Source organism: Triticum dicoccoides, chromosome 6B (genome assembly GCF_002162155.2).
Source record: "Triticum dicoccoides isolate Atlit2015 ecotype Zavitan chromosome 6B, WEW_v2.0, whole genome shotgun sequence".
Lineage (NCBI taxonomy): Eukaryota > Viridiplantae > Streptophyta > Magnoliopsida > Poales > Poaceae > Triticum > Triticum dicoccoides.
In genome coordinates, this window is record NC_041391.1 from 324,689,733 (window position 1) to 324,701,857 (window position 12,125).

Sequence of the window (12,125 nt, forward strand, 5' to 3'; positions counted from 1 at the left end):
ACAGAACAGTCTGTAGCAATCTGAACATACACCATACTTATGGTACCCCAAAAATTCTAAAACTATTAGGAAAAATAAACAAGTTGTATATAAATACACCACAAAAGGAATCAGAACCAATTGACGTTCCAGTTAAAAATGTAAAATCGCGCACTACAGCCAAAGTTTCTGTCCTGCACCGTACAAACCAACAAGCATTGTAAACATCCTAAAGGCAAACCTTGGCACATTATTTTTATAACACAATGGAATTGTACAAGGGGATAATTGTTTTTATTGAAAAGTTTCTGTAATTAAGATTCACAAAGTTCCCATGAGCCTGAACAAGTTTAAGGACGTCCCCCACTTTCACAATGCTCGTCTCTCTCACTTTCACTTCTCTTTTTGAAAAGTTTTTGGGTTCCCCTCTTTATTTTTGTTGTTTTTAAACTATATGAAAGAACTCAACAGAAATAAATGACTCTCTAAAACTTCCGGGTTGTCTCCCTGGCAGCGCTTTCTTTTAAGCCATTAAGCTAGGCATATAGTGCTCAAGTAGTGAATCCACCCGGATCCCAAGGTATATCAAAGCCAATTTTAATTAACAAAGATTTGTAATTTAGTAGTGAGCACAAAGTAACATATATCAAGCAACAACAAAGTCTAACTCTCTTCCTATGCATCGGCATGTCATAAAAGAACAATTCATGCACACATAGTAAAGGCCAATGCATAGTATAAACAGTTTCTTGCAATTCTATCGTATTGGAAACATAGAGAGGTGGAGGTATAGTTCCTCTCTCATAATAATTGCAAGTAGGAGCAGCAAGCACATGCATATTATATCTATCAAAATTATCATGTGCAACGGTAAAAGGCAACCCATCAATATAATCCTTAATAAGTGCAAGCTTCTCCGATATAGTGTAGTTTGGAGAATTCAAAAAGATAATAGGACTATCATGCGTGGGTGCAATAACAACAATTTCATGTTTAACATAAGGAACTATAGCAAGTTCATCTCCATAAGCATCATTCATATTGGCATCTTGGCCACAAGCATAGCAAGCATCATCAAAAAGGATATTTCAAGAGAATCAATGGGATCACAGCAGTCATCATAGCAGTCATCCTTCGGTAAGCACGGAGGGGAATTAAATAATGTATGAGTTGGAGGGTTACTCTCATTAGAAGGTGGGCACAGGTAGCTAATCCGCTCTTCCTCCTTTTGTTCTTCGCTCTCCTCATCATCTTTTTCATCCAATGAGCTCACAGTTTCATCAATTTCTTCTTCCATAGCTTCCTACAAAATATTAATCTCTTCTTGGACAGCGGAGACTTTCTCAATAAATGCATTAATATAGTAATTGTATTCATAATTTGCATAGCAATATCTAAGTATAGCAAGATTTTCAGGCCTATAAACATCATCATCTAAAGCTTCATGCTTTTCAAAGAAAGATTCAATTTCATAAGCAGCCTTAAAAGCAACAAATTCTTCTATTTGTTCCACATCATAGTAATCGTATATACCATTAGCGTAAGAAGCTAAGGTTTCATTAGCATTAAATTTGCATGAAAAGGGAAGGTGTGGAGCCTCCATCCTAGAGCAACAAGTAATATCATATCTCAAGCATAGAGCCCAGGCATACCAATGCAACATAATAAATTGATCCCATAATAGTTTCCCTTTTTGTGTCGAGCGTTAATCCCTAAAGTATTCACGTTGATCCAACGTGTCTCCCATTATAAAGTTGAATGGAGTTTTCTCCGGATTATCAAATTAGTACACAATATCTTTCGCATAATGAGAATCGAGGGTTTTAGGAGTTACCCCATCCTCATGAGTAGCAAGTACATCTAATTTTTTGGTATTTTGCGTTCCATATCCATAGCTCAAGATAGAAAACAACTAAGAACAGAAAATAAAAATTACTTAGTGATAAAGAAAACAAGCACACACGAGAATATTCACCCCACGCTATTGCTCCCCGGCAACGGCGCCAGAAAAAGGTCTTGATAACCCACAAGTATAGGGGATAGTTGTAGCCTCTTTCGATAAGTAAGAGTGTCGAACCCAACGAGGAGCTAAAGGTAGAACAAATACTCTCTCAAGTCCTATCGGCCACTGATACGACTCTACGCACGCTTGACGTTCGCTTTACCTAGAACAAGTATGAAACTAGAAGTACTTTGTAGGTGTGAAAGGATAAGTTTGCAAGATAATAAAGAGCACGTAAATATAAACTAGGGGCTGTTTAGATAAAGATGCAATAAAGTAAATATAGCGAGTGTGGAAAAGTGGTGGTAGGAGTTGTGGAATTGTCCCTAAGCAATTGACTACGTTACTAGACCGGTAATCACTATTGCAATTCTATTTGAGGGAGAGGCATAAGCTAACATACTTTCTCTACTTGGATCATATGCACTTATGATTGGAACTCTAGCAAGCATCCACAACTACTAAATATTCATTAAGGTAAAACCCAACCATAGCATTAAAGCATCAAGTCCCCTTTTATCCCATACGCAAACAACCTACTTACTCGGGTCTGTGCTTCTGTCACTCACGCCACCCACCATAAGCAAATCATAAATCATAAACCCTACAGCGGGAATCCCTCACACTTGCGCGACACGGAGGGCACAATAGGACAGCACCAATAATAAAACATGCAACTCAAACCAATCATAGAAATTCATCAATCACCGATAGGACAATGAAAATCTACTCAGACATCATAGGATGGCAACACATCATTGGAAAATAATATGAAGCATAAAGCACCATGTTCAAGTAGAGGGTACAGCGGGATGCGGGAGAGTGGACCGCTGGATATAGATGGGGGAAGGTGCTGGAGATGTTGGTGAAGATGACGGTGGTGTTGGTGAAGATCGCGGTGATGATGATGGCCCCCGACAGCGTTCTGGCGCCACCGAAAGCAAGGGGAGAGAGCCCCCTTCTTCTTCTTCTTCCTTGACCTCCTCCCTAGATGGGAGGAGGGTTTCCCCTCTGGTCCTTGGCTCCCATGGCTTGGGAGGGGCGAGAGCCCCTCCGAGATTGGATCTCTCTCTGTTTCTGCGTTCTGTTCTGGCTCTGTTTCACCGTTTCGCGTATATATGGAGATCCGTAACTCCGATAGGCCTGAAACCTTCGCTGTGATTTCTTTCCGAATATTAGCTTTCTTGCGGCAAAAGAATAGCATCAACCGCCTTATGGTGGGCTCACGAGGGTAGGGGGCGCGCCCAGAGGGGCAGGTGCGCCCCCCTACCTCGTGACCTCCTCGGGCACCGTCTCGTTTGGATTTTTCTTCTGTATTTTTCCATATTTTCCAAAAATAAGCTCCGTCCGTTTTTATCCCGTTTGGACTCCGTTTGATATGGATATTCTGCGAAACATAAAACATGCAACAGACAGGAACTGGCACTGGGCACTGGATCAATAAGTTAGTCCCAAAAATAATATAAAAAGTTGCCAAAAAGTATATGAAAGTGAATAATATTGGCATGGAACAATCAAAAATTATAGATACGACGGAGACGTATTACAGGGCGGACGGCGAAAGGCTTCGTCAGGAACGGCCTCACCAGGCCGGCTCACGAGGAGGCGGAGAGATCAAGGCAAGGGTACCTCACGAGGTGCTCGTGACGCAAGCCATGACGATCGAGACCAGGCGGGCGCTAGCCTGCGCAGTGTCCTTGTTTCCTCTTTGGTGCAAAGAGGGCAAGCACAGGCGCGGAATACCGAGGCATTTAGCAAAGGTTACCATTCCGGTGCAACGAGAACAAGACCAGTAGAGCGACAGGACGGAGGCCATCGTGGAGCCCAAGACGGCGTCATCGCCAGTGCCTTTGGCAGCCAAAGACCAACTTTAGTCAGGATAACTTGTGCTAGATGTTCCCCTTCAAAATGGCCGTTGTTGGCGCCCTTCCCGCTCAATATTTGGGAAGATGACCAGGGCCTCTATATATAGAGATAGCCACCACAGTAGGAGGGGATCGAATCCTTCTCAAGCACACCACCACTGCAAGAACACCTCTCGAGAGGCTGTTCTTACCTTGTACTATTCATCATCAGCCCCTGAGGCAATCCACCACACCACACAATGGAGTAGGGTATTACACCACAACGGTGGCCCGAACCAGTATAAATCTTGTGTCCCTTGTGTGTTCATCATTTAGCTTAGATTCTCAGCGAGGCATTGGGACATGGATCGGTAAGGGGGAAGATCTCCGCGCGCACCCCAGAGTTCAAACCTTAAGGGTTTTGCCGGAACCCGATATCCGACAGTAAGCTCGCTCAGCATTGGGTTTATTATCGAACTAGTGGATGAAGTGAGCAAGCACATTATCATCTTAACATAGCACAAGAACTGGTGATGCCATAGGGAGACCAAATTGAGGATATAGGAATAGAGGACAAATGACTTGATGAGTTTATGTCAGTGGCCTTGTGTTAGGACCCCGACTCAATGCCACATCGATCTAGCATGTAACACCTCATATCACTTTGCGGCCTCACGCACGGTGTCCCCACGGGTGTCGCCTTACCTTTGCCCGGGACCGTTTGCGCCTTTTGGCACACGCATATGATAGTGTCACTAGCATCCATATGATAAGGAGCCCGGGCTGACATGGCTAGTCGTAAACCCAAAGTGGCACAAACTTACAGGGACATGCATCCATGACCTAGCATCGAACGTGTCGGTCATCAGCGAGTGAATCGAGGCTGTAGCACTGGGCTAGCAGGACTCCGGTGAACCGGGCTGTAGCGGGCTAACAGGACTCCGGTATTCATCGCGTGACATTTCCCCGAAGGGACAGACACAGGAACGAAGAAGGACACATGCCGGCTAGCCTAAGTGTTCCGGAGCAGTAGCAAGCTACCATGGCTCAGTGGAAGCACTAGGAGACATTTCCCGGTAAGAGAGGCTACTAAGGATAAACAACTAGATAGTCAGATCCCACACATACCAAGCATTTCAATAACATACACACTATATGCTCGATATGTGCAAATACAACATGGCATCACAACATGACTCTACAACTCAAGTATTTTATTCAATAGGCTCCGAGGAGCGAGATATTACAAACATGGGTCTCATGACCCAACACTCAGAGCATACAAGTCAAAGCACAAGCGGAAGCTTAACATGTCTGAGTACAGACATCTACAAATGAAAAAGGCTGAGAAGCCTGACTATCTACCAGATCCTGCCGAGGGCACAAGATCGTAGCTGAGGTAACAAGCTAAACGTCGAAGTCCATGCGGAACTACTAATGAGACTGAAGTCTCTCTGGAAAAACATAAAATAGGCAAGCGTGAGTACAAATGTACCCAGCAAGACTTACATCAGAACTAACTACATATGCATCATTATCAACAAAGGGGTAGTGGGGTTTAACTGCAGCAAGCCAGCTTTGACTCGGTGGCTATCCTGAACTACGACTGCAATGTAACTCTTTTGAGGTGGCGCACACGAGTCCACATATTCACCATATCAATACACCACTATGGATCCGCTCTCGTCTCCCTACGAGAACGCCATCCATAGCACTCACGCTTATCTTGCGTATTTTAGAGTATCCACTTTCACTTGTCTATGAACTGTACAGGCAACCTAGAAGTCCTTTACCGCGGACACGGCTATTCGAATAGATGATGTTAACCCCGCAGGGGTGTACTTCTTCACACACGCTCTCGCCACTTACCGCTATGTACACGTCATGTATCTCGGCAACCTTCAAGCGGAAGCCTGGCGAGGGTGTCGGCCACGGCCTACCTAAACACTCAAGTCTCTCGTCCAGGTTTATCGCCTATTCGGGTTCCATCCGCAAGGAGATCCGGCCGGGGTGTCGCTCACGGCCCCAAACGATGTGAGCAGGGTTCCCAAGCCCACCATCCGGGTGCCACTTGGTACACCATGCCACTGCACCTAGTTTGTCCCAAGCCCACCTGTACCGGGTGCCACTTGGTAGACTACTAGCACTACCTACAAACACCAGAAACTAATTGCAACTCCTAGACAGAGAACAAGGGTGATTAAGAAGCCGAGAGGGTCAATTAAGGATCCCAATGAGTGGTAGTAGCTGTTCATGGATCACAAACACAAAACTCAGTTCCTGAGGACGGTTTCAATGAGACAACCCACCATGTACTACTACATGGCCTCTCACCGCTACCTTTACCAAATCGTGTTCACACACTTAGTTGTCAACAGTAGGACATGTTCACACACCTCCAATTCATCCCTGATGAATCAGACCTGACACAACTCTAAGCAATAGCAGGCATGACAAACAAGCATGAATGAGTAGGCACATCAGGGCTCAAACAACTCCTACTCATGCTAGTGGGTTTCATCTATTTACTGTGGCAATGACAGGTCATGCAGAGGATAAAGGGGTTCGACTACCGCAGCAAGTAACAGTTGTATCGTGGTTGTCCTAATGCAGTAAAATAGAGCAGGAGCGAGAGAGTGGGATTGTATCGGAATGAACAAGGGGGTTTTGCTTGCCTGGCACTTCTGAAGATAGTATAGTTCTTCATCGGTGTCATCGAACTCATCGTCGAAACCACGTCTATCGGGAGGGAACAAACACCGGCAAACAAGGAAGAACACAATCAATGCACAATATGATGCATGATCATGACATGGCAATATGCTGTTGATTGGGCTAATGCAACTAGCAACAAATTAAATGAAGTTGGTTTGAATACAAGATTCAAATTCAAACTCCATATGTGATATTCAAATGCCATTTAATTGATTTGTGCTAAACAGCAGCTATAAGTTGTTCTAACATGCATGAAAATGGTACACATGGATAGGTTGGATTTTTCTGATCATTTTTCATATATAAATTATTTCATTTGGAGTTACGGTTGAATTTCTATGAATTTTTGAAGCTTTGCTAATTTTTGGAATTTCCTTGATTATTTTTAATCTAGAAAATGATTAATGACATCAGCACTGTGTCATTGCTGCGTCAGCAGGTCAACTGGGTTGCCCAGAGTCAAAACTGACGGCTGGGACCCACGGGTCAGTGTAACAGGGCAAGAACAGAGGCTGACCAGTGGGGCCAGGTCAACGTTGACGTGGCAGGGCCAACTGACAGGCAGGGCCGACAGGTTTAATTTAAGCTAAACAGGGAATAAATCCCAGGGTTAATTAGGGCATTGGGCCCACTGTCAGTTGCACATGGTTTAGTTAGCGGGGTGATTAGCTCCTAATTAAGTGTGCCACGTCATCAACAACGGCGGTTAGCCGCCGGTGACCGAATCGCGCGGCGGTGGCGCTCGGGGTCGCGCTGTAGTCCACGGAATCGAGCGCCGTTTGGACCTACGGCTAGCTGGGGCGGCACGCATCCAGTGGAACAAGCGGGAGGCCGCGTGGACGGCGGAGCTCGCCGGAGCGGAGCTCGCGGCGGCGGCCGGAGTTCGGCTCAAGCGAGTCCGGGGCTGCAGTGCTCGGGCGAGCCAACGGAGTGGCTAGGCAGCCTCCTGGAGGCGCCAGGAGCGTATAAGTACCCCTGGAGCGAATAGGAGAAGCTCGGGAGCATGGGCTCGCCGGTCATGGCGGTAGGCGGCCGCGGTTGATCTCAGGGTTGCGGCTAGAGGGCGAAAATGATGCGGGGAAGAGAGGGGAAAAGCGGGGGAGCTCATAGGGAGGCCGATGAGTAGCTCAGCGTGCTCGGGGACGCTCGGAGGTCGGCGAATCGAGCGACGGCGTTCGTCGGAGCAGGCGAGGAAGATGGCGATGTTGACAACGCTGCAGGGCATCAGCGGGCGCGTTCTTTGGCTTGGAGCTTCATGGCATCAAGGCGGAGCTAGAGGAAACGACAACGAGGCAAGGGGACGGCGGTGGGCGCGGTGGCAGTGAGCGGCGGTGACGGACGCGCTCGGCGTGGGTGAGAGAGAGAGTAGAGGAGGGGAGAGGCACGGGAGAGTGAGCAAGGGGGTTCCAGGGGGTGCGTGGCGTCGTTGGAGATGTCCAGAGCGTCGAGGACGCAGGCAAGCAGGGTGGAGGTGGCCGCACGGTGGTGCGCGCGCGTCGGGCACGCGCCCGTCCTCCTGGCAGGGAGGAAGACGATAGGGAGGGGGTGGCTTGGTGGGCTGGGATGCCAGCTGGGCTAGCCAGCTGCAGAGCTGGGCCGAACAGGTAAGTTAGCCAGGTAATTCTCTCTCTCTCTCTCTCTCTCTCTCTCTCTCTCTCTCTCTTTTATTTCCTCTTTTCTATTTTTCTGCAACTTTGTGGCTTTACTAAAAATATCTAGGCATTTTCAAAAATCACCAAACTGTGCATGCCCAATGTTTAGAATATATCCAACATGGAACATTTTGGTTTGGGATTATTTGGACATTTAAAATATTTACTAGCATTTAAATGCCCAAATGCAATTAACTAATAATTTAATCCACTGACCCTCTGTTGTCCTAGAAAAGTGTGCACCATTTTTTTCCAGAGGTTCTAGACCAAGGCAAAGATGATGAACATTTTAGAAGGGCATTTCGGGTTCATTGAAAATGATTTTAGTAAACCCTAGTTGGTTTAAGGCGGGTGCTGGGGATTCTGTCATCCCCAATTCAACTTTAAAAAAATTAAACATGATGCAACAAGATGCAACACCAGGTAGTACCAGAAGCTAGGGATGTGACACCTTGAGGATTTATCTGAGACTCTTTGGTGGAGTATGAGGCTTTCATGTTGGTAGATGAACTTGGTGGGATCATGTTAAAGTAGCGTAACTTTCATTGGCCTTGAGTAAATTGGATTTAGTAGGATAATTATGATTGCAAGCTGAAATTCTTGGAAGTATAAGGATTTGACTTAGCCAGGGGATATCGATATAAGATAGTTGATATTACGATTATGAGTTGGGGGAAAACATGTGGGAATTCCCGTTGGACATGAGATTTGGATTAAAATAGGTGATCCTAGTGGAGTATAGATGCTAAGTAAGTCCGCATGGTTCGGAGTAAATTGGATTTAGATTGATGAACTCAATCATAATACCATGTTTCTCGGTGGATGATAAACTAGGAGATTGGATTAATTTGTCAAAGTCGATTTAGGGATCTATATAAGCTTGACCTTGAAGTTTACTTAATCGCGATAATGGGAATTGGTGGATTGACTATAGTAAGGATAGTCTTTCCAGGATTTGGGGGTTATAGGACATTAGAAGGTCATTTGGAACACCATAGATATTGTATTGTAGAATTGATGGATCATGTAGTGATTGATGGAGTTAATAGGCTGTTGGAGCTAATTCATAGGAAGGGAACATGATCTTGGAGTGGCATACAACGTGTTTCCTTAGGATAGAGATGCACTATCTCTGACCTTGAAAGAATATGCTGAGCAGTCGGATTGTCATGTTTAATTCAAGCTTAGCAGCTTGTATGTTCTACCCATGGATTTTGCATAGATATGGTTTTGGGGATAGTTGACATGCATAATTCCGATAGACCTCCCCTCGGGGAGTCCTGAGGATATGAATAGCATGAGTGATGATTGGAGCTGACCTATACGGGATGACTCTATCGGTAATATGATATGATTTGTTTGGAAGACTAGATATAACAATTGGCATCTCAGAAACTGTGGTCAAGGATAAGATGATAAATGTTCACTCGCACCCTAGAATCCTTGAAAGCCTTAAGCCCTACCAAGCAACAACATGGTCAGATCAAGACCACAGGCTTTGGCTCTAGATCACAAAGACCTTGGCCAATACTCAACCGAGACAACCATCAATGCCGCATCCCACTTTGTGTACCCCATGGGCAAGTCTTCATGGAGTACTTGGACAAGTTGGTTGTCATCTTTATTTGGTGACCTACTTGCCTACCCGAAGACGGAAGAAGAATCATTCAGCTGGTTAGGGAACATCTGAAGACCGCCATGTCAAGGAGGAAGAACTATACCAACCACCATCGTCAAGAATTGAACTTCTTCGTCGAAGACCGTGCGTATTTGCAAACCACTCCTCTCGAGGGAACCAAGCATTTCCACGTCAAAAGGAAGCTCACACCAAGATTTATCGGCCCCCTCCGAGGTCACTGCAAGATGAAGTGTAGACAACTACCAGCTGGAGTCACCACCTGAGTTACCCACTGTGCAATGTTTTCCACATGACACAACACCGAAAGTGTTTCCGACTTCCTAACTAGCCCGCTCACTAACAAGGACATCGGTCACCGAGCCATCGACCTCCATCCCAACCTGACCTACGCGAGAAACCCCTTAGAAACCTGGATCAAGCTGAATGCTATACACGGAGCTATACCATCAAGCACTTCAAGGTTCAAACGGAGAACCGCTCAGAAGCAGAAGCAGATGAGGATGTGAAGACTAACCCAAATCCAAGTTTCCATACTCCTTTCCGCGCCTAGTTTGGGAATCTCAGGGATGAGATTCTTGTAAGGGGGGGTAGGTCTGTCACACCCTGATTTTCATGCCACAACACTTAAGCTAATATATCATGATAAAATATGGGTTGACAAGAACTATAACATTTTTTGGCTTTTTTTTCAAGTGCTCATGAAAGCCATATTATAGCTCCACCTTCTTTACTTCATCCCCTTGCTCCAAACTTTTGCCCAATGATCATGCCATGTGTATAGTACATTATAGAATTGTTTACAAAATAATTTGGCCAAAAAGTATTTTCTAAATTTAGTTTACCAAAAAACCCTGAATATAGGTTTGCACTACAAGTACTTGATCTGGGGTATGAATTTTTTTTCAAAGAGTATGTTTGACTCCTATTAGGTATAGGACTCCCATAAACCAGAAAAATATAATTTTAAAAGTTATTCTGCTATTTTATTTAAAGGCTTTTTCTTTAGGCAAGGAATGGTCTTTAATAGGTTAAAATTATTTTTAATGCTGTAAAAATATTTGTGAAAATTTATGGAAACTCATTGGACACATATTGTCCGTATATAAGAGTTTCAACACATGGTCATATTCAAAATATTGGTCAAACCCCTCAAAAACCCTTTTTGGATATTTCAAGCTTTTGAAATATTTACAATGGAAATATTCTCTAAAAATTCCAAGAAAATTCTAGCATGTCACATATGACATATTGGATGATCTTGCCAAGCCTCATGTCTTGGAGAACAAGATAACATCACCAAATCCCCTCAAAACCATCTCTGTCCATTTTGAAGTTTGAGCAACTTTACATTGCCAAACATGTCCAGATGTTCTCAAACTTGGTGCACATTCTCCAATGGTCTAATTATGCATCTAGACCAAATGGCACAAGCTAGATAAAATGATATCTTCATCAAAGTGCCTCAAAACCCTCTCTGTCCAGAATCAAAGTTGACCAACTTTACATTGTCAACTTTCTCCTTTTGCTCTCAACCTTTGTGGGAATGCTCTAAACCCTAAATGATGACACTACACCAAGTGGTGCATCAAGGAGAATAGTTTTTCATGACTAGATCTTGGAAAACTCATTTCTGTTGATTTCTAGGGTTTTCAAAAGTTACATTGGCAACTTTGCCCAAAAGGACTCAATCTTGGTGGAACCTCATATTTTCTCATGCCATTTGACCCTGTCAAGCCTTATGACAAGAGGAGTTCATCTTCTTGCCCAAATCAACAACAAAGACCTTCTACCATTTCTCTAAAAACACCACCTTGACCACTTCCACTAATCTCCATGAGTTGTACTTTTTACCACAGACCCTCCTAGACCTCTTCTACCTCCAGTGGCTCTCCCTGGATTTTGCTCAATGATTGAAGGGTGAAACACCCTCATTTACCCCTCTGGACATCTTCTCTCTCTCCCTCAACCTCCCTCCTTACTCTAGTGACTTCCCAGGGCATCCAAGGCCATAACCTACTTAGTTACTTCCCCTAGAGCTACCAGACACCTTTGGCCGCGCCCACATTGCATAGAAAATGGCCATGCCAACCATTTGGGCGCTCTGGAGCGTGCTACAGTGCGCCCCGCACTGTAGCTGCCCCTGCCAAGCACCTCCAGCTACCTTGGGCCTCCCCAGCACGCCTACCGACGCACCTTGACGTCCGAAGCACGCTACTCCCTGGTCCCCCTCCTGCTTCTCCTTCCTCTTGCCCCAGCTCACACGCGCGCCGGCCGCCCTAGCGCACCAGTGAGCA